This window comes from Miniopterus natalensis, chromosome 9 (genome assembly GCF_054644295.1).
Source record: "Miniopterus natalensis isolate mMinNat1 chromosome 9, mMinNat1.hap1, whole genome shotgun sequence".
NCBI lineage: Eukaryota > Metazoa > Chordata > Mammalia > Chiroptera > Miniopteridae > Miniopterus > Miniopterus natalensis.
Window position 1 is genome coordinate 16,087,324 of NC_142089.1, and position 21,421 is coordinate 16,108,744.

At 37.2% G+C, this 21,421-nt stretch overlaps 1 protein-coding gene across 6 annotated transcripts in view; it reads left to right on the forward strand.

Moving 5' to 3' along the window:
- The first annotated feature begins 853 nt into the window (after positions 1-853).
- Positions 854-21,421, forward strand: part of EPB41 (erythrocyte membrane protein band 4.1) — a 117,305-nt gene continuing 96,737 nt past the window's right edge. For 3 of the 6 annotated variants that reach the window (XM_087820253.1, XM_087820254.1, XM_016217052.2), the window contains exon 1: positions 854-952. The gene's annotated coding sequence lies outside the window, so the exon portion shown is untranslated. The remainder of the gene's footprint in view (positions 953-21,421) is intronic. The other 3 variants (XM_087820255.1, XM_087820256.1, XM_016217081.2) reach the window with 2 other exon arrangements.

A 21,421-nucleotide genomic window follows, 5' to 3' on the forward strand; every position in this document is an offset into this window, starting at 1 on the left:
CCGAAAGGAAATAAAGGCATACAAGGCAGTTGTCAGAGCAACCCTAAGTTCATCTAGGTTTTTATGATTTTGAGGGTGCCAGGGCAGAATTAGATCATTAAACACAGAAGACAGCTGAAATCTTGGTGCGGCCACAACACTCAGCTTCCATTTCAGGCCTTACCCAGCTGTAAGGAGAGGTAAAGTCTAATGGAACGTCAGGATTAGAATGGCATCTAGAGATGGTCAACTTACTAGAAGGGGAAACTGAGGCCCAGAAAAGCTGAATGACTTAACCAAGGTCACTAGGTGCATTAGGGGGCAGTCAGCTGGAGGAGCCTGGCAGCAATTTCAGCTTTCCCTGAGGATTTCAAATCTCAGCCTCTTACCTGGCCCTCCTCCAGGTGGAAATGGCCTCACCTTCGTCCTGGGCACTAGTTGCCTCATTCCCCACGTGGGTGCTGCAGGGGCCGGAGCACCTGGACTTGCGAGCAGGTTCGACTCGCGCGTGCGCACTCGTGGCCAGCCCCTTGCCTTTTCCCCTCTTTTTTTCGCCCTCCCCATTCCTTACCGGCCTTGGGGAGTGGGGAACCAGTGGAGCCAGAACTTGGCCTCAGCCAATGGGCTGACGGGCCGCGGGCCCAGCCCCCTCCTTCCCTCCTGCGCCGTCCAATAGAAATTTACTACAATGTTGTGGCGACCAGAGGGGGAGGGGCGCGCGCGCGCGGGCGGGCTGGCTGCGGGCCGGGCCGGCCCTGCCTCACAGAGGAAAGGCGGGAGGGCGCGCGGCGGAGCCTCTTGCTCGCTCACTTGCTCCCTCCCTCCGCCGGTGGGTTAGTCAGTCAGTCCGCCTGCAGCTTGCGAGCCCGCGAGTCGCAGAGGGCCCGAGCCTCGGACGCCAGCGCCTCCTCCTGCCATTGTTCATCCGGCAGCTGCAGCGGCAGGCGAGGGACCCTGGTCCCGGTTGCCACCGGTGAGGCAAGGCGGCTGCGGCGTGCGAGCTGGGTTGCGGGAAGGCGGGGCGCGGAGCTGTCCCCGAGGGGACGGTCCTGGCGGCCGCGGTGGCGCCGCAGCCTCTTTGTCTCTAGCCCGCTGCAGGCCCCGGGCCCCGGGCTGGGGGCTCGGGCTCTATGGCCCCCGAACGCCGCGCCGGAGGCTGACGGGCTAGAGCCTGGACGCGGCGGGCCTGAGGGGAAAGAGGCGGGGGCTGATCTGGGGGAGCGTTTCAAAGTTCGGCTTGGGGTTTGTTTTTGACGCGGGGAAATCTGTACGGTCTGGTCCATCAATCATTGCAGGAGCCTTGGAAGGAAACCAAATGGGGGAGAATTGCACGTTTTGGGCGATGAAGGTGTTGGGTGCAGCTGCAGAGCTTTCTTCCCAACGAGGTAGCCGGCTGTCTGGAGAAGACGGCATGATCTGAGGGGTGGCGGGAACCCTGCGAGGACGTTGAGGCCTTCCCGCCATGCACGTCCGTATCATTAGAAAAATTCGCCAACACCGAGGGCTCAAATGCGCTCCCCCTTAGCCTTCTCGGTTCCCGTGCCCAAAGGGTTAAATCTGTTCTCTCAGCATCGTGACCTCCTTTTTCAGTTCGCGCATCTGTCGGCTTGGAAATATTTCCTCCTGCTCGCTGGGCTTTTTTTTTTTTTTTTAAATACCTGTGGAGAGACTAGATGGAGGCTCGTCCTCCAAGATTCGTCAGCAGGCTATTCTTCCTGATGAGGGTTTGCCAAAACTGGTTTATTCTTCCCAGGATCATGCATTCTCTGGAGAGAGAAAGTGATCTCACGTGAAACATTGCTGACGGATTGGTTTCTGGCCATATGATAGCGACTGTCATCCTGTTGTTTCTCTAACGTACCCTACCATAAATGACTAGTCTGTGGAGACTTGTCGGTTTTTGGCATGTATTGCTGATTAGGAGATAGTGGTGGCTTTTTTTTTTTTTTAAGAGATGCTGAGCTTTTTTTAGTAGTCTGGGTGATTTCACAGCTGCTATTTTGTTCTTTCTGTTTTTAGGGAAAATTGCAAGAAATGGTTATGTCTTGTATCTTGGATATTATTATAGTGGTGTTATACTCTCTTGAGGATATACTGTACTCAGTGCTGTTAATCATTACTGTTTTCAGCATTCTCAGTCCTGGCGAAAATTTTAGTTGGTTTGATCCTTTAAGTACACACACAAACACACACAGAATTTCTTACGTATATCTTCTTTGTATAATTCTTCTTATCCCAATTTTGTGAGTGTAACATTAACCTTTACTTTTTATGGAAACTTAACTATTCTTCACTTTCCTTTTCTGTAAATTGGAAACATACAAGTTCTTTGTCAGCTGTACAAGTTTTGGTTTTATAAAACAGTTTTTTTGGGGTGTTATTCATATAATCCATGTAGAATATATAGCAGAATATCTGGCACACAGGAAGGACTCAACAAATGACAGCTGATAACTGAACATCAGACTGCCTTGGAATGAAGGTGCTAATTCAGAGTGCTTTCTATAGGAAGGCTATAATTAAGGTAAAGATAGGCATTATTCATATCCCTGGGGAAACTGAAGTACAGTATCTTTGCCACCATTCAAAGTGAGCTCACTTGTAGACCCAAGCTCAGCATGCTAACCTTGCTCCTTTCTCTTCTAGTAACAAAACTACACTTTTTTCCTTGTATGGTTGAATTTAGGCTTAGAAATAAATGTTTCTAATCTTTAGGTCTCACCAAAATTCTCTCAACATTTATACTAGTGTTTTATACCAAATGCCTTATAGGTAAGTCCTTACACAATATGGCCCCAATCTACCTTTCCACCTTTATTCTTCTTCATTTTTTTTTTTTCAGCTGCTTAAAACAACATAAACTTATTTTCAGTTTCTGTAGGCATTCTCCTTATTTTATTTTCCAACCAAAAAGAACTGCTCAGTAATAATCCATATTTTCCCATCTCTGTACCTTTGGCCATGTAATTTCATCTATGCTTGTCATATATGTATATTCCTCATGACTATTTTCAGTTGTTTTACCTTAAAAATATTAACTATATTAGTAATTTGAAGTGTGGGGAAAAGTTCCCTATGTTGAAGGAACTTGATGGAATTTTTTGTTTTGTTTTGAATTTTCTTTGACTTTCATTAGTATGGCCAGCCAGTTGAATTTTCTTTAACTGGTGTTCATTAAAAGGTTTTGGGTCCTAAGTGCCACATAAATGTGTGCAGCCTTTATGATAGATAATGGATGATAGTAGATTAAGAAAAGCTCTTAGGCTTCCATTCTACTCAGAGCTAAGAATTCCAATTAATGCTTGGAAACTCTGGTGTCAGCAAATAGTTTAAGCCAGTAAAGAAAATTTTATCTTTTAGGTGGATCTCTGCTTGCTTTCTGCATCTCTTCTCTTTCTTGGTGGCCTAAGGGCCAACATTTCCTTAATGTTTGTTAAATACTCAAATCATATTTATTGCATTAAAGTACTAGATGTGAATAAACCTATGTTTTAAAGTAGGCTTATCCTCAATAGAATGTAGGAAATAACTGATATAATAATTTATATAATAGTAACAAAAAATACACAAATTTCCCTCTTTGTATATTTAAAAGTGTTTTCATTTCATCTCCTTTCTTTTTTTCTTTGAGAAACACTTCTAATATTTAAATCAACAAGTGATTAAAAAAATCCTCACCTAAGGATATTTTCATTGATTGATTGAGAAAGAGAGAGAGAGAGGGAGAAACGCTGATTGGTTGCCCTGATCTGACCAGGGGATTGAACCCACAACCTCCCCTACTTTTTTTTCCTGTTTTTTTTTTGGTGTACAGGACAATGTTCAACCAGCTGAGTCATCCGGCCAGGCTTAACAAGGGATTTTAAATGAATCCTTTCTCCTCTGAAAAAAATGGTTGTGGTATTTTGTTGAGATATGACCTATATATTTTTCCTGTTGTTTTCTTTTGTCAGGTTTGTGCTCCACATTTAAAGTTCACCAATGTGATGTTTTCTTGTGTGCAGCTTGAATTTAACATTTCTGGAAATTACAGAGCTAGCCTTCCATCTCATTCCTTAGTTTATGGTCTTGATTTTAAACAAATACATATTATGGGAGATAGTGTGCTTACAATGCTATTTGGTTTCCTTCCTCCTGTTCCTAAGAAAGCTTTCAGTTAAGCTTGTCAGAAGTGTTCCCCAGTAGCAGTCAAGGGATTCTTGAATTCTCTGCAGGTACTTTGATATGCTTACCAGTAGATTGTGATTTTAAATATGTAGTCTATAATTTGTGATATGAGTGATTTGGCTTGTTTATATTGTATTCTGAATGTTCAAATCCAATTTAATATTGGCAATATGATAACTTTAGAATATCAGTGACCATCATGGGCTGAATTTGGTTCTTAAATCAGTAGGAGTGTATGTTTAGACCACATACTCCTTCCGTGTTATCTAAGAAGCAGGCCAGCCCAAGTGCTGCCAGTGTATTTTTCTGAGAGTCTCATCAGATTCATGATTGGTCACATGCATATTCATATGCAGATTCATTGCTACCTCTAAAGGAGTTGTTTTCCCCCTATTGCTTGAGCATGGAATCACCTTATTTTGTTTGTGAGCTAAACAATAATAATTCTAACAACTTTTTTCTACTGAACAACTTTGGTTTTTTTCTGAATAATATCCCCAAAGATGAAACTTTAAAAAACTTTTAAAAGAGTTATCAAATTAACATGATGAATTCATCAGTTATGGGCCTTATTTATGTAGAGAATCTAGAATTATTGGAAGGTAATTGATTCATTGCATTTATAATAGGTTTTAGTTAGAGAAGAGCCAGATTCCAAATATATATGTTAATTTTTGTTGTCTATTTGAGTTTGTTGGTTTATCACTGGTGATTTACTATGTGTTGGTTTATCACTGGTGATTTACTATGTGTCCTTTTTATGAATGGGGTCGTGATTTGTTCAGTACAATGCAGTGTAACAAATACTGTGGTGGACACACTGGGTTAGATTAGTATTTGATACACTCTGCTGCTATTTAATGAATTCACCCTGAGAAGGATGAAGAGAACAGCTATAGTGATGAACAGTAGTGAGAAATTAGAGGCTTTAGAAAGGAGACCTTGATATTTTATTTTGAGTGCTGATCTTATTTAGAATTAACTACCCCACTGACATTACTTCAAATGTTCATTTTAGGAAAGTTTAGTGAGAGAATCTGATTATAATAAAAGTCTATTTACATTTATTTTTGCTAATTATTTTTATTTAAATGAGATTGTACTCATCTTGAAGTATTTGAAAATAAATTGGCTAGCTCTTTTTACCTTTAAAGAAAAGCAACATACCATGGGTGTGGCCAGTACAATCCAAGGAATGACTTGGAGAGATTTTAATACGCCCTACCCCTAATCTTCATCAGCTTTCCCTCAAAGTCATCTAAGTAAATATGCTACCCCTAAAAGTCCCTTTTATATAAAAATTCTAGAGTCATTCTGGCATCATGTTTTATTATTTATTATTTTATTGCATTTATTAATACTAGTTCTCATTTTGTAGCTATCTCTTATTATCTCCAAGATAAAGCCATATGGATTAAACTGTGATTGTTTATTAACTTGCTGCTCTCTCCCGTCCATGGCTGAAGACTCTTTGGGTCACTTCCACCTAGTTAATCTAGGGCCTCTTCTATCATTCTTTGTTTTCAGGGCAATCTCTATTTGCAGAAATTAAAATAGTTTCTGAGCTATGTGGAGTGGACCGTGGGTAGGGTTAAAGTAATCTCATAGAGTGGATAGGAAGAGGCAAGATTGTCTAATGAAATGAATAGGAACTATGACTAAATATTTATATTGATAAATAAGATTGGAAGAAGCAGTAGATGCTCTATTCATATCTATTCTATCTAAATTTAATATATATCTGTAGTTCTGTTTATTAATATTATCTATTAATAGGGATAGGAACACCTCACTGTCTTTGGAAATAGGTGGAAGTAGTAAGATAAAATAGGATATAATATATACTCATATATTTAATTGGGACTCATATATACTCATATATTTAATTGGGACATATACTCATATATTTAATTGGGACTTATAAATGCAACTTACCTGCTCTTTGTGCCTTCTAGCCTCTACAGAATTATCCTAATCCAAATCAACTTTTGGTAGGCCCTCTGTGTGTCTGAATTGTAGCACTGGACATAACATAGACTGAAGTTTAAATACTTTCTACATTAATGTTCACTTAGAAAACTTTTATATTATATTTTGATAATATCTGTATTGAACCATAAAAAAGTTATGTTTAAAAGTCTTGCGTGACATATGTGGAATATAATAAAATAAACTGATGAGCAAAATAGATCCAGAGACATAGAAGCATGGAACAAACCGAGGGGTCTCAGAGGGAAGGTGGGGGTGGGGGAGTGGGTGGGGAGAGATTAATCAAAGAACATACATGCTTATATGCATAACCTGGACACAGACATTGGTATGGGGAAGGCCTGAGGGTGAGGTGGATTTGGGGTAAAGAGGATCAATGGGGGGGGAAAAAGAACATCTGTAATACTTTCAACAATAAAGATAAAAAATAAATAAAAGTCTCGAGTGAGAAACTCTCAGTGATTTAACATTAAAGCATAGGGTTATTTTAAAATAGTTAAATTTAAGCCTGTGGCCCACAATGTAATAGAAATTTACACTTTTGGTAATTTGTGGATATATAGTACTATGCCAAGCTTCATTTGTGATTGCTATTTAGCCATTACTTAATGCTTACATAAATTAAGTAACCCTATTAGAATCATTTTATTTATTTATTTTTATTTAAAAAAATATATCTTTATTGATTTCAGAGAGAGGAAGGGAGAGGGAGAGAGACAGAAACATCAATGATGAGAGAGTCGCCATTGATCAGCTGCCTCTTGCATGCCCCTGACTGGGGATCGAGCCCACAACCCAGGCATGTGCCCTGACTAGGAATCGAACCTTGATTTCCTGGATCCTAGGTTGACGCTTAACCGCTGAGCTACGCTTGGCCAGGCTAGAATCATTTGAACACAATGCTAAATGCTATCTTATCAGTATATCTTTGAATACAAAAATAAAATATCATATAAAGAAGTGTTATTTTAATGATATGTCAAGTATGCATTTCAGTTTACCAATTTGATGTTCTACATATATTCAAGTGAAAACTGTTTCACCTTAATAATACACTTGGTACAGATTGTTGAAATTCATCTTCCGCCTACCCCCCCAATTTTGACCATATGGACACAGGCAGAACTGTCAAGAGCTCCAAAGATTTAAGCCCTCAAATTTTACCTGCCAACCATTTCAGTGTGCAACAGGGATGCATGGAAGGCAGTTTGAAGTGCAGGCTTTTTTTTTTTTTTTTTTGCTACCACCTACTTGCTCTTTCTTGCCCTTTTATCTTTTTAATGATTCAGAGAGTCGATACTGTTGCTAACTTACTACCTGCAGAGTCCTGCTAGTTTTGATGGTATTATGTAATTATATAAATCTTTGCATGGTGTCATATGATGTTGTATATATGTCCTCCCACACATGTGTCTTTAGAGTAATTTCTTTCCATCTGGTGTTGGAAATCAGCTCTTTGTGAGGTTATTTTTAAGTCTTCAAGCTTTCTGGCATCCTCAACGCTTGAAACAACACAATTGCTTCTGAAGGCAAGAATATTCAGATAGTATATTTAGCATTTTTCCCCCAGTGAAAATGTAAATAGTATTTTATTTTAAAAATCATAGCCTGTGTTCCAAACAGGCAAAACATATATTTTATGTTTAGATAGTCTCCAGATAATTTTGTTAGGTAGGAAATAACCAAGTAAGTTGTTGCCAAGTAAATAAAGGAGAAATACTTAAGGGAAAGGAGGCCAAGAATAAGAAACCTGTAAAAGGGAAGAGGTTTTAAAGATATTTTATCCTCTGAATGTTTATTGGTATCCTCTTCTGAACTCTTGCAGCATTTATTTGTGCTCTACCAGATTTGTCAAGTATTGTTTTATATTGCATATAAAATTTGTATTTCCCAATAAGGTTGTCAGCTTCTGGAGGGCAAAAGGTCAATGTCATGTCTTTCATTGGCTTCCCCATTCCCTCAAACACAAATATTGCTTAGTATAGTAGCTAGGTACATAACATAGGGGAGACACTAGACATGCAGAGGTATAGTGAGAATGTGAATTCAAGGATATATAATTAAGACTTAAGATTTGGGTTATAATTCTGACTCTGCTTCTGATTACCTCTCCCTGTATAAGTGTGTACATATGTCCTGTTTTTTTGGAAACTAAGGTACAGATATGATCCTTTACTCCTAAAACACTTCAGTATGCCTCTCCTAAGAATAAAGATGTTATCCTAGATACCCACAATACCATTATCCTACCTAAGAAAAGTAATATTTCCATAACCAATATCCAATTCATATTTTTTAAAAATTGATGTCATCTATTTAGCAAGATTTATCCAATAACTCTGTTTTCTCTGGATGCTATTTTTGTTGACTGATCCTTTCTAGTTGTATTATCTGTAATACGATTGTTAATGAACACTGGTTAACAAAAAATGTTCAATAGTTAATGTACTCCCTTTGGTGTTTTGTAAGATTAAAAAGACTTGCACTGTGTGAACGACTGCATAATGATTACAGCATCATATTTAAATAGATACACTAAAGAATATATCAGGTGACTAAAGGGCAAGGTGTGCTTTTTGTTTTTAAAAGATTTTTATTGTGCCTATTGAGATAGGCAGCCTTTAAGATGGCCCCAATGATGCCTTCCTCCTGTATTCATGTCCTTGTATAATCCTTTCCCTTGAGTTGTTGCCTGGACCTGGTGACTTACTTCTAATGAATAGAATACACCAGTGGTAGAATGTCACTTCCAAGATTAGGTTACAAAAGGCTGTGGCTTCTTTCTTGGGCACTCCCATCTTGGACACTCTCTGGCCCTCTCCCTGTCACTCAAATCACCAGCTGCCGTGTCCTGTGAATGTTCAGACAGCCTATGGAGAGGCTCACATGGCGAGAAACCAAGGTCTGTCAGTAACTATGTAAGAGCTTGGAGCAGATTTCCTGAGGCCTGACAACAGCCATGTGAGTGAGCTTGGAAGCAGATTATCCAGGCAGAGTAGAGTCTTGAGATGAATGCAAACCTGGTTGACTACTTGGCTCCAACTTCATGAGAGACCCTGAGCCAAAGGCACCAAGCTAAACTATGCCTGAATTTCTGACCAACAGAACTAAGATAATAGTTTGTTGTTTTAAGCCACTGAGTTTTGGGGTAATGTGTTATACAACAATAAATAACTAATACATCTACCATTTATTAATTTAATAACTATCGATTGTCTACTATTTACCAGGCACTGTCCTAAGTGCATTGGGACATGCAGTGAATAAAGTGTCTGATAATAAAATAAAGAATAGAATTATCTGTTCTCTGGGCTTACATTTTAGTGGGAGAGGACAAATAATAAACAAGTATACAAATCAGGGATAAAATATAAGATTTTAGTGAGGATCAGGGAAAGCAGGATAAGGGGACAAAGAGTGAGGGAGGTGGGGTGGGTATTTTAGATAGAGTGGTCAGAGACGACCTCTCTGGTGAGGTGACTCTTGAGCAGAGTCCTGAATGGTACCTGGAGGAGAGCATTTCAGGCAGAAGAACTACATGCACAAAGGTTAAGCATGTTTGGTGTGATTGAGAAACATTAAGTAAGCCAACATGGCGGGATTAAAATGATCTAGGGGAAAATGGTAGGACTTGAGCTCAGAAAGGAGAAAGAGCAGTTCATGTAGTACCTTGTTGGCTAAGCTACAGACTACATTTTTTTCTGAGATGGGACTTCTTGGGAGGATTTCGAGCAGAGGAATGGCATGATCATTCATTTAATACATATTATCCATATTATCCATAATGAGCAGGAGCCTGTGAGTGATTGTATGTTCTCACAAAAATATGGAAAGTATGACCCCTGTCTTAAGGAAGTTTAATGATCTAGTATTAGTAGAAATAACTGGGCATACACAAAATATTAGGAATAGAGGTACTGTGTCATAGAAAGACGTAGTTATGGGAAAAGCACAGGGTAAAACCTGGGTTTAAATTCTGGCTCTTCCCCTTGTTTTAATACATTTCAGCCTCTATGTACTGGGTAATATTATATGCCAGTAAAAATAAAAATGTTAGTGTTTATTGATATTTTATTATGAGCCAAACTCTGTGCTGTGTGTTTTATAGGTATGACATAGGTGTTGAAGGTGTGGACTCTAGGGCTAGAATGCCTGGTTTTAAGTTCTAGTTGTGTCACTCTTTATTTGGTGATCTTAGGCAAGTTACTTAACTTCTGTACCTCAGTTTACACATTATATAACATGGGGATGATAAAAAATAGTTACCTTTTAAGGTTGTTATGATGATTAAATGAATTAATATATGTGAAGTATTTAGAACAGTGACTGGCACCAGATAAATGTTAGACATTATTTTTTAAAATATGTTTTTATTGATTTTAGAGAGAGGAAGTAAGAGGGAGAGAGAGAGAGAGAGAAACATTGATCGGCTACCTCCTATTAGGAATTGAGTCTGCAACCCGGGCACGTGCTCTGAGTGGAAATCGAACCAGCAACCTTTTGGTGCGTGGGACAAGGCTCAACCAACTGAGCCAAACTGGCCAGGGTGATGTTAGCCATTATTTTTGCATTTAAGCCTCCCCACAACCCTATGAAGTAGGTGTGACTAATCTCATTTTACATTTTAAGTAGTACGTTAAAAGTTAAGTAATTTATCTGAAGCTACACAACTAGCAAGTGAAAATTGGCTTCAAAGCCACATTCTTTATTGCTCCACCTTTACTGAATATGTCCATGAGCAAGTGGGGAAGGAGAGATTTGGGTGCAGGACTTCTGTCAAAGCTAATGATTTCTTAGTGATTGTGATCTTGTGAAAGTACTTTTCTATGCCTCAGTTTCCTCTTCTGTAAAATGAGGATAATACCCTCATTACACAGAATACATAGTAATAACAAACAAAAATAAACTTTGCAGCACGCCTGTCACATACAGATACTCAATAAATAAATGTTAATTCCTTTTTCCCTTTGATAAAAATCTGACCTCATGGAGATGGGGAGAATAATCTTTGGTTAAGAAGAATAATTTTTGCATGTTGACCTATACCTTTTTCTACTTAAATTGGGTATTTATGCGTTTATATGATTATTATCTATAAACAGATATAGCTATATAGAAATATACTATTGGTTTTGTCTAGTGGCGATCTTTGGATTTGATTCAGACTTATACTGTAACATTTTTAAGCCTGCATGTCTAAAGACCCATTTCACAGCAACTCTGGCTTCACAGCTTCATTTCCGGGTTGGTAGGACATGGTCATGTGGTTGATGTCCCCATTGTTGCTTTTATCTTTCTCAGCAGATGTGAAAGTAAACATACAAGGTGAAAAACAGGAAGGGGTTTGGCTGATGTTCGTTGGGAAGGTATTTTTGCAGCGGAACTTGTATATAAGCCACCTGAAATTTGAAGTGCCTTGAATCTTTGTGACTTTTAACAGATACAGAAATATATTATACCTTATTGCCTTAAAGTAAATAAGAAAGCAAATGATTTTGCAGTTTAATGAATTCATGAATTTGCATGTATTTTTGCATTTAAACATATTGGAGAAGTGAGATAGTGTGTTCCCCTTTTTGTTTGAAAGAGAGAACTGATGTATAACTTTTATAGTTGCCACAGTTCTGGGTTCTTCTTACCTATAGAATATTTTTCAGTAAGGAAATGTGGAGTGTTTTGTTGTTGTTGGATATCTATTCTAATATCATTACACTTGAACTTTTTCAAAAGCTTAAACTTAAGACAGCATTTTTCTACACGGCTCTTGTATTTGTTCCTAAGAAAGGGAATTAATACATATCAAATGCTAGCTATAGATCAGGGACTTCTCTCTATATATGCTAAGTGCATATATTTAATTTAAATATTTCCATCTTTGACATTTAATCCACAATGAGTTTTTATGCTTTGCCGAAATCCCTCTCTTTCCTTTCTTTTCCCTTCCTCCCTCTCTTTCCACCTTCCACCTCCTTCTCCTCTTAAATAATTCTCTCCCATATTTTTGCTGAACAGTTTTCTATTTATAGTATTTCAGAGACAATGTGATGTAGCAGCCAATAAGAATACAGATTTGGAATCAAATAGGCCTGAGTTTACAGTCATGTTCATTTTTGATAGGAAAAAACTGCGTTCTATCTTAATAAATAAGAGTCAGGATGTTCCAGAATTGGCTTTAGAAGGAAATTCTGCACATGGTGTGGAATAATTGGAGTTCATAGCAAGGACTTTTGATCCCCTGGGGAATCCCTTGCTGACATTAGGGAGTGTTGTTTTCTCTTTAATTTTCTGTTCCAGAGGTGAGTCTTCTCTTAATACTCCTGTAGTACACAGCTGAGACCAGGCTGGAACATTTAGTACTTACTAAAGGCTCAGATATACAAAAAGGACATAAGCACAGAGTTACTGATACGCTTCTGTGCAATCTGACTCACAATCAAACTCTTCAATTTGTGGTCTTCTATTGGGATACCTGTTTCTTGACTGCAGCACATCTATCTGCCTTCCAGTGGCAGAAGCCATCTCTAACTCTTCTACCTGGGAGTGCCTCCAGCATATGCAGATTGTTGTAAACCCAGAGGAGAAGGCCCAGAGAAAAAAGGGGTTCTCGATCTTGCTAACCTATGGTTATATCTGAGAGAGGACCCACTTCTTGCTTGTGATCAACACCAGGTTGATCTCCCCCTTAGGGGAGACCACAGTTACCCATAGAATATCATTACTATTCACAGAAGAGAAACACAAACAGTAGAGGGGTTTTGGGGTAGATGTGTGTATGTTGAGGGGCTTCCTTTTAATCATTTACCTTAGACCATACAATCTCTGATTATAACTCAGTAACTTGGTGCAAAGTAGCTCTCAATAAATATTCCCTTCCCATTCTTTGATTCTTAACACCATTTGATACCTAAGGAGCTACCCTTTAGTTTGTTGTAATTCTATCTCAGAGTTTTGCTTGAGGAGATCCTAAGCACTTGGTCAGTCCAAAGTTTGGCTGAGGACAGTGGAGATAAACAGCCTGGTGTGGTCAAGATGGAACACTTGGTGCCTTGAGCAGGCTGAGTTTAAATGTTAAAGGAGGTGTCCGTTGTATCACAGACTGTTAATTATGGAAGGGTATAGAGAACCAGGCTCTTGATACGAGGTTCCTGGGCTTGTTTCTAAGGAAAAGAGTAATAAGGTCTAAGACCTTTGCAGTCACAGCTCTGGTTTAGAATCCTGGCTCTGATACTGATTAGCTGTGTGTATTTAGGCAAGTTACTTATCTTCCCTGTTTCTCAGTTTCTTCATCTGTTAAATTTATATAACATTTAACATCCTAAACTTACCTTTTAGAATTGCTGAAAAGATTAGAAATATATAATATGCTTAACATAGTACCTAGCACATAGTGGGCACTTAATGAATAAGAACTAATTATTTTAAATGATAGTTAAAATCCAGCTTGTACATATGTTCTGACCTTGGCTTTTTTTTTTATAGGTTTATTGAGATGTAATTAACATAGCATACAATTTACCCATTTAAAATGTACAATTCAGTGTTTTCTAGTATGTTCACAGGTTTTGCAGCCATCATCTCAATACAATTTTAGAACACTTTTGTCCCCCCAGAAGAAACCCCATATCCATTAGCAGTCAATCCCCATTTCCCACCCTGCAGCCCCAGCATTAGGCAACATTAACTACATCTTTGTAGATTTGCCTATTTTGGATATTTCATATAAGTGAAATAATATAATATGTGGCCTTTTGTGATTGGCTTATTTCACTTAGGATAGCATTTTCAGGGTTCATCCATGTGGTAGCATGTATTAATAGCTCATTCCTTTTTATTGCTGAATAATATTTTATTATATGGTTATATCACATTTTATTCATCCATTCATCAGCTGATGGACATTTGGGTTGCTTCCAGTTTTTGACAGTTATGAATAATGCTGCTGTGAACATTCATGCACAAATTTTTTGTGTGAACATGTTTTCATTCCTCCTGAGTATATGCCTAGGAGAGGAATTGTTGGATCAGATGGTGACTCTGTTAACATTTTGAGGAATTGTCCTTAGTTATTTTTTTAATCATTTTTTTCTCTTTGGTTCCATGGTCTCCTGTTTTCTGTCAGCCATCTTCACTGTTAGTTACCACCAGCTTCCTGAGTATTTTTGATTATGTTCTTACTGTTTAGCTGTATTTCATCTTGCCTAAATAAATAATATCACTGCAAATGAATCTGTTTTTCTATAAATGTACCACCTATCCACGAGATGTTCTTTTCCATTTCACGACCTTTTCATCACTATTATTTCTCTCTGGCTGAATATGATTTTAAGAAATAAAGGTCTGAATAAAATTCCACTGGAATTTGATCTGTTCCTTGGGAAATTGCACCTGGTTAAGCAGGTCTTTAATACAATGATATTAAAAGGATGAGGCAGGTTAAATTATTTCATCAATAGTCCAAATGCTTAGTAATAGGGGCTTTTTAAAAAAAGAAGAATACAAAATTATGAATACAAAGTTAGAGAAGAAAAATATTTAGAATGAGGAATCGCAACAAATTACATATTTTAAAAAGCTGGCCCTGGCCGGTGTGGCTCTGTTGGAGTATCATCCCATATACTGAAAGGTGGTGGGTTTGGTTCCCAGTCAGGGCACATACCCAGGTTGCTGGTTTGATCCCCAGTCGTGTCATGTATGGAAGGCTACCAATGGATGTTTCTCTCTCACATTGATGGTTCTCTCTCTAAAATCAATTAAAAAAAGAAAAGCTGAAAAATAGCACAAACATCACAGAATTCAGAAAAATAGCATAACATTTTTTATTAATTAACTGCCTGTTTCACTACTGTAATTTTTTCCCCTATTTTTTTTGGCTTTATACTCCTCTAAAGATTTGCATATTATGACTTTGTAATATAATTTTCTATAGAGACAATAGAATGATAATTCGGTCTTTCTTCTACCATATGGACTTGGCAATACAAATAAGGGCCCTGAAGCTTAAGTTTTTTTAGTTTCACAGTCAATCTACCTTTGCATAGTAAATAATCTTAAGATATTAACCAAGAGGTTATGTGCATATTCTGTATTCTAATCATTGATTGCAATTGTTTATTATAAGTTACTTCTTGTGAATCATTCTTTCTTGGATTGAATGTTCAATTTTAATTTTACTTGTGTACATTTCTATAATATCTTTTTTTCTAGGCGGGTGCAGTACTAATTAGTCATGCTTGACTGCCAAACGCTTTTTTTTCCCACCCTCTCTTCCCCCCAGTGCAGATATTTTTTTCCCCCAAGGAGTTTGTGTTAGTGTTAGTGTGGGGATAAAAAACAGACCAAGCCTGAGTTTGGTATAGCCATATATATTTTTAGCCTGAGATGTCTACTCTGTTCACTAAATAGTCTATTTTTTTAGGCCCTCAGTACATTTATTCTTTCATGTCACCTTTAATTCTGTTGATCTCTTCTCATATTAGTGTAAGTCAAATACAGTATTAAAAGACCATATGCTCTGCAAATCACTTAGAAGTAAATTTGCTTCATGAGAGTATGACCCTGGTATCTTATTAATATTATTGGTTATTTAGAGTTTTATTTTTGGAGTGACTTTTTGGAGGTCAAGGGTCTCCAAATAGGACAGAAAAATATGAGAAGTTAGTGACAGTAGAACTAAGCTTTTTCTCCAAGGCGTATACTCCTATTTTATAAACAAAAGTCTAGACATTTTGTTAGATTTTTAAATACCTTTTTTTGACAGTTTAAATATCGAGAGCACAATACAGTTAGATTTTGAGCTGAGTATATTTTGTATATTTACTTTTTATATAGTTGAGTATTTAATATTTTTCCAGTTTTTAAGAGCTACTGTATCTTCTAATCCAAATTTAATTTTGGTCTGGTAATTTACTTCTTAGGGCATTATTTTGCATAATATACCATATTTTAAAAATTAAATTTAAAAATTTTAGAAAGAAAATGAGTTCTACATCATATTGAAAATTATCTGATATGATGTGTCCCAGTTGAACATATGAGCTTTTTTGCTTTCTTTTGTTCTTTATGTTTTGTTTTATTTTAAACATTTGAGCCTTAATCAGTAAACGGCAGCACCAGAAAAACATTTTGGATCAAAACATATTTTCTGTATTCATTATATTTTGATGATGAATAGATGGCAACATGCGTCTTTGAGTCTGTCTTGTCCTGTTCAAAAAGAAGGGAAGAGGTAAAGAAGATTTATTGAGTATCCTGTACTAAGGACTTTACTTAATATTCTTACAGCAGTCCCATGAGTCAGGTGATGGTATTTTCCTTGAATAAAGTAGTGAACTGAGGCTAGGAGAGGTGAAATAACTTGTCTAAGGTCATGCAGCTAATAACTGGGGTACTAAGATTTAAACCCAGGTTTAGTTGACTTCAAAACTGGTTTATAGCATGATGATTAGATTTGGTACTCCTATTATGGGTGGGGTAGTGGTAAACTTTCATTTTCTCCTATTCTGATTTTCCCAAGTCATCATATATTACACTCTAAATTGTTGAACTTTTACTGTGGCTTTCTTACGCAACATTTTTGAGTAAAAGCATATTAACATTAATTATTCTCTATTTCAGTATTTCTTAACCCTTAATGTGCATACAGATCACCTGAGGATCATGTTTAAAAACAGATTCTGATACAGTGGGCTGGGATGGGGTCTGGGATTCTGCAGCATAACATGCCCTGGATGTGTTTGTTTTGATGGTGTGGGGGCCACACTGAGTAGGAAGGCCCTGATAGGTGGGAGAACAACTGTCTCCATTTTAAGATGATAGAAAGGAAGAGTGAGAGTCCAAGTATAGAACAGACAGATGGGACATCTTGTGTTTTCATATTTTTTGTAAGGATGGCACTGAAAGTCTACTGATGGCTTTGTTCTAACATTACTGGGCATTGGCACTTTTTGTATTTATGTATACGTAAGAAGAAGATGCAGTCTTACTGTAGTTAAGGAAGAATCCAGAGCACTTCCTGCTACATATCAGACCCTGCTTTGAGTGCTCTTCTTTGAGATTTTCATCATTGATTTACTTTTTGGAATAAATAAACTTTAAATAGTCAATTTTAACCAAATTATGACACTCTTTATGTATAGAATTGACTTTTGCCTACATACATCAGTATCTTCTGCTTGATGAAATACTTGACTAACTGAAATATCTATGCACATTCCTTTACCTATTCTAGAGGGAATTGTTACCATTAATATGTAGCAATTTAGTTTTCAAAATTGTGAGTGTTGGGAGCAAGGGCAGGGGGAGAGGAAACACTTTGTGATTAGATTTTTACAGTTATTTAATTTTGAGGTATAATTTGTGTGTGGTGACATGTACAAATCTTAAAGTGAACAGTGAGTGCTGCTAAGTGCATAAGACTTGTTTAACTCACATCTCTTATCAGATGTAGAACATAATATAGAAGAGTAGTTCTCAAACTCCAGTTTGCATTAGAATTACCAATATAGAAGCCTTGCAAAGATAGTACAGAAAGTTCTTATACCCTTTACTCAGCTTCTCATACTGTTAACATCTTTCATAATCTTTCATTATCAAAAATAAGAGATTAACATTGGCACAATATTATTAATAACTGTAGACTTTATTTCAGTTTCCTGTTTTTCCACTATTGTCTTTTCTTCTGTTCCAGGCAGAATTCATTATAGGATACCACATTGGATTTAGTGGTCAGGTCTTTCTTAGTCTCCTCCAATTTGTGATAGTTTCTCAGTCCCTCCTTGGCCTTTCATCACCTTGAAACTTTTAAAGAGTACTGGCCAGGTATTTTGTAGGATGTCTCAATTTTAGTTTGTCTGACTTTTTTCATGATTTGATAGGTTGTGCATTTTTGGGAAGAATATCACAGATGTGTGTCCTTATCACATGTCTGGATATATGATATCATTTTTATTATTGATTATATCCGTTTTACTAGCTATATCAATTATTATTGGTTAAGGGAGTATCTGCCAGGTTTCTCCACTATAAAGTTAATATTTTTTTCCTTTTCATATTTTTGTCCTAAAAGAAGCAAGTCACTAAGTTCAGCCTACATTCAAGGTAGAGGGAATCAAGCCTCATCTTCTGGAAAAGAGAATATGAAAGGATTAATGGATATATGTTAAAACCACCACAATAATTAATAAATATTTGGGGGAGATACTTCGAAAGTATGCAGATATCTTCTCTTTAATATTTCACAGACTACTTTAAAACTGATTATCCCTAGAGTTTCTGATTCAGTAGGTCTGAAGTGGGGCCTGAGAATTTGCACTTTTAACAGGTTCCCAATGATGTCAATAATGCAGGTCTGGGGATTTGAGAGCCACTGGTATAGAGTATTATCTTAATCTCAATAAGTTCCCTCACATTCCTTCCCAGTTAATCCCTGCCTACCGACACCCTTTCAGGACACAACCACTGTTCTTTTGATTTTTATATAATAACATTATAAATACACTGAATCTCTTTTTAGGAAAGCTTAATTTATGAAAATCCAAATTTTTAGATAGGTAAATTAGGGAGAATTGATTCTTGTCAAAAAAGAATTCCTTTTCCCTGGCCGGTATGGCTCAGTTGGTTGGAGCGTCATCCCGTACACCAGAAGGTGGTGGGTTGATTCCCAGTCAGGGCACATACCCAAGTTGTGGTTCAATCCCCGGTCAGGGTGTGAGTGGAGGCAACTGGTCGATGTTTCTCTCTCTTTCTCCCTCTCTTTATCTCCCTCAATCTCTTTCCTCTCTAAGATCAATTTTTTTAAAAAAAGAATTCCTTTTATTCTTTTCTGAAAACTTACATTTGTATGTGACATATCTTACACTGCCTTGTATCATTTTACCTGTACTGTATATGACATTTTCCCAGCTAGGTTATAAATTTAAGTGTGAGGATTTAGTCTTCTACTTTGTCATATTTCTTATGGCACCTAGAAATCTAGACATGGCCAATACATATAAATGATTAGTTAAAAAAAGATCTTTTTTGTTTGTTTCCCTTGCTCCTATTATTACTAAACTTTAAAATATCCAAATGGCCTGGCCGGGTGTGGCTCAGTGGTTGAGCATCCATCTAGGATCCAGGAGATCATGGTTTGATTCCTAGTCAGGGCACATGCCCAGGTTGTGGGCTCAATCCCTAGTTGGGGGCATGCAGGAAGGAGACAGCCAATCAATGACGACTCTCTCATCATTGATGTTTCTATCTCTCCCTCTCCCTCCTTTCTCTGAAATCAATAAAGATACATTAAAAAAAAAAATCCAAATTGTTTCTTATTTGTATTTCTCTTTTATTTTATTTTTAACCATATAGAAAAGCAGGTATGACAAGTGATAGATTACTGATTCTCATCAGAGATATGATATGCTAAAATTGTGACCAGGACAGACTGGTTTTACTTTAGTGTGTATATACATTGGGAAACTCTTTGTCTTTTTCTCTACATTTCATTTTCATTTCTCTAAGATTTTATTGATCTTTAGAGATTTTACTACTACCCGAAGCAGTTGAATCTAAGAATTACATTTTCTAACCCTGACACCCATGTTCCAGTCTGTCTTTTCACTGTCTGTGGGATAACTCCATTTGGATATTTTATGTCATCACCTCTCTTCACCTTTTGTTTATCCAATGTCTTATTCTTTGCTAGTCACTGTACTAGGAATAAGGATTTCAGAGATGGACAAGACACAATTCCTACCCTCAAGAAAACCACCCGTCAAAGTGGGAATAGCTCTGTAAGGAGATATGCACAGGGTATTGTGGGATTACAGAGAAGAAAAACCAAGGAAGGGAGGTAGAAGTGACTCTTTTCTTTTTTTAGAAGTGACTCTTGAGTAGGTTTTCAAAGGACACATAGGAATAAGCCAGTTCAGCTGGAAAGGAGTGTGTGTGAAAAGCTTTTCAGACAGAGGAAACTGTAAATAAAAAGGCATGAAAAGGTGAAACATGTTTGGAGAACTTTGAGTAATTCTCTATCCTAGAGTACATGATGTGGAGAGAGATGAAATGAGAAATCAGATCATGAAGAATCATGGAATGCCATTACTAAGGGGTTTAAACATTATTCTGAAACATGGTGAGCTATGAGCAGATTATATTATTGAAAGATTATTCTGGTAGTTTTGTGGATGACAAATGGGAGAGGACTGTAACTGGAGGCAGGAAAACTAAATATAAGTCTACTATGTTAAATAAACAAAAATTATTGGGGCCCGAATCTAGACAGTCACAGTGGAAGAGGTGAGAGATAAGAGATTTAGGCGTTAAGTTAAATTTCACTTGAGGATGCATTGACTGTGTGAAGTGAGGACAACTAGGTTTTTTGTTTGAGGGACAGGGCTTCTGATTAGGTTTGCTTGTTACGTAACCTTAGCATTCTGCACTTCTCTGTAATACTCAGTACCTTTGTAATTTCTTTTTTAATTTCACACTTCCTTGCTAGACTATAAGACTATGCGGGCAAGATCATATCTGTTTACTCATGTGACCACTTTGTACTGGGTAAATGAATGAATGAAGAAATAATGGTGTTGCCTTTAACCAGTACAGGTTAAATATAGGAGGAGGAATGTGTTTAAAGGAGGGGAAGAAGGGAGATATTCAGTAGGCATTCTAAGGCCAGCCTTACTTTTCCAGTCTTATCTTTCCTGTTTCATTGTTTGTTTGTTTTTTGTAATGGCAACAATATTTTCCCCTTTCCCAGGCTTGAAACATCTGTTTAATATTCCACTTCTTTATCTCCTTCACCCATCATATTTTCTTTGTTATCCAGTTCTGTTATGTCTTTCATTTTAATATGTCTTGTATTTGTCCTTATGTTTACATTCTCGCTGACAGAGCACTGACTCAGACCAGGGCTAAATTGTTGCATTAACTTTTTAAAAAATATGTGAACTTTTATCAGTTTTAGATATACAGGATTATTGTGAAGGTTATACAGAATGTTCCTCTTAAACCCCACACCCAGTTTCCCCTATTATTAATAATCTTATATTGCTATTAAACCAATATTGACACATTATTATTAACTAAAGCTCATACTTTATTCAGATTTCTTCAGTTCTTTTCCTATTGTCCTTTCTGTTCTAAGATTCCATCCAGAATACCACATTACATTTAGTAGCCATGTGTCCTTAGACTTCCCTTGGTTGTGACAGTTTCTCAGACTTTCCTTATTTTTTATGACCTTGACAGCTTTGAGTATTACTGGTCAGCTGTTTTGTAGAATGTACCTCAGTTGGGATTTGTTTGA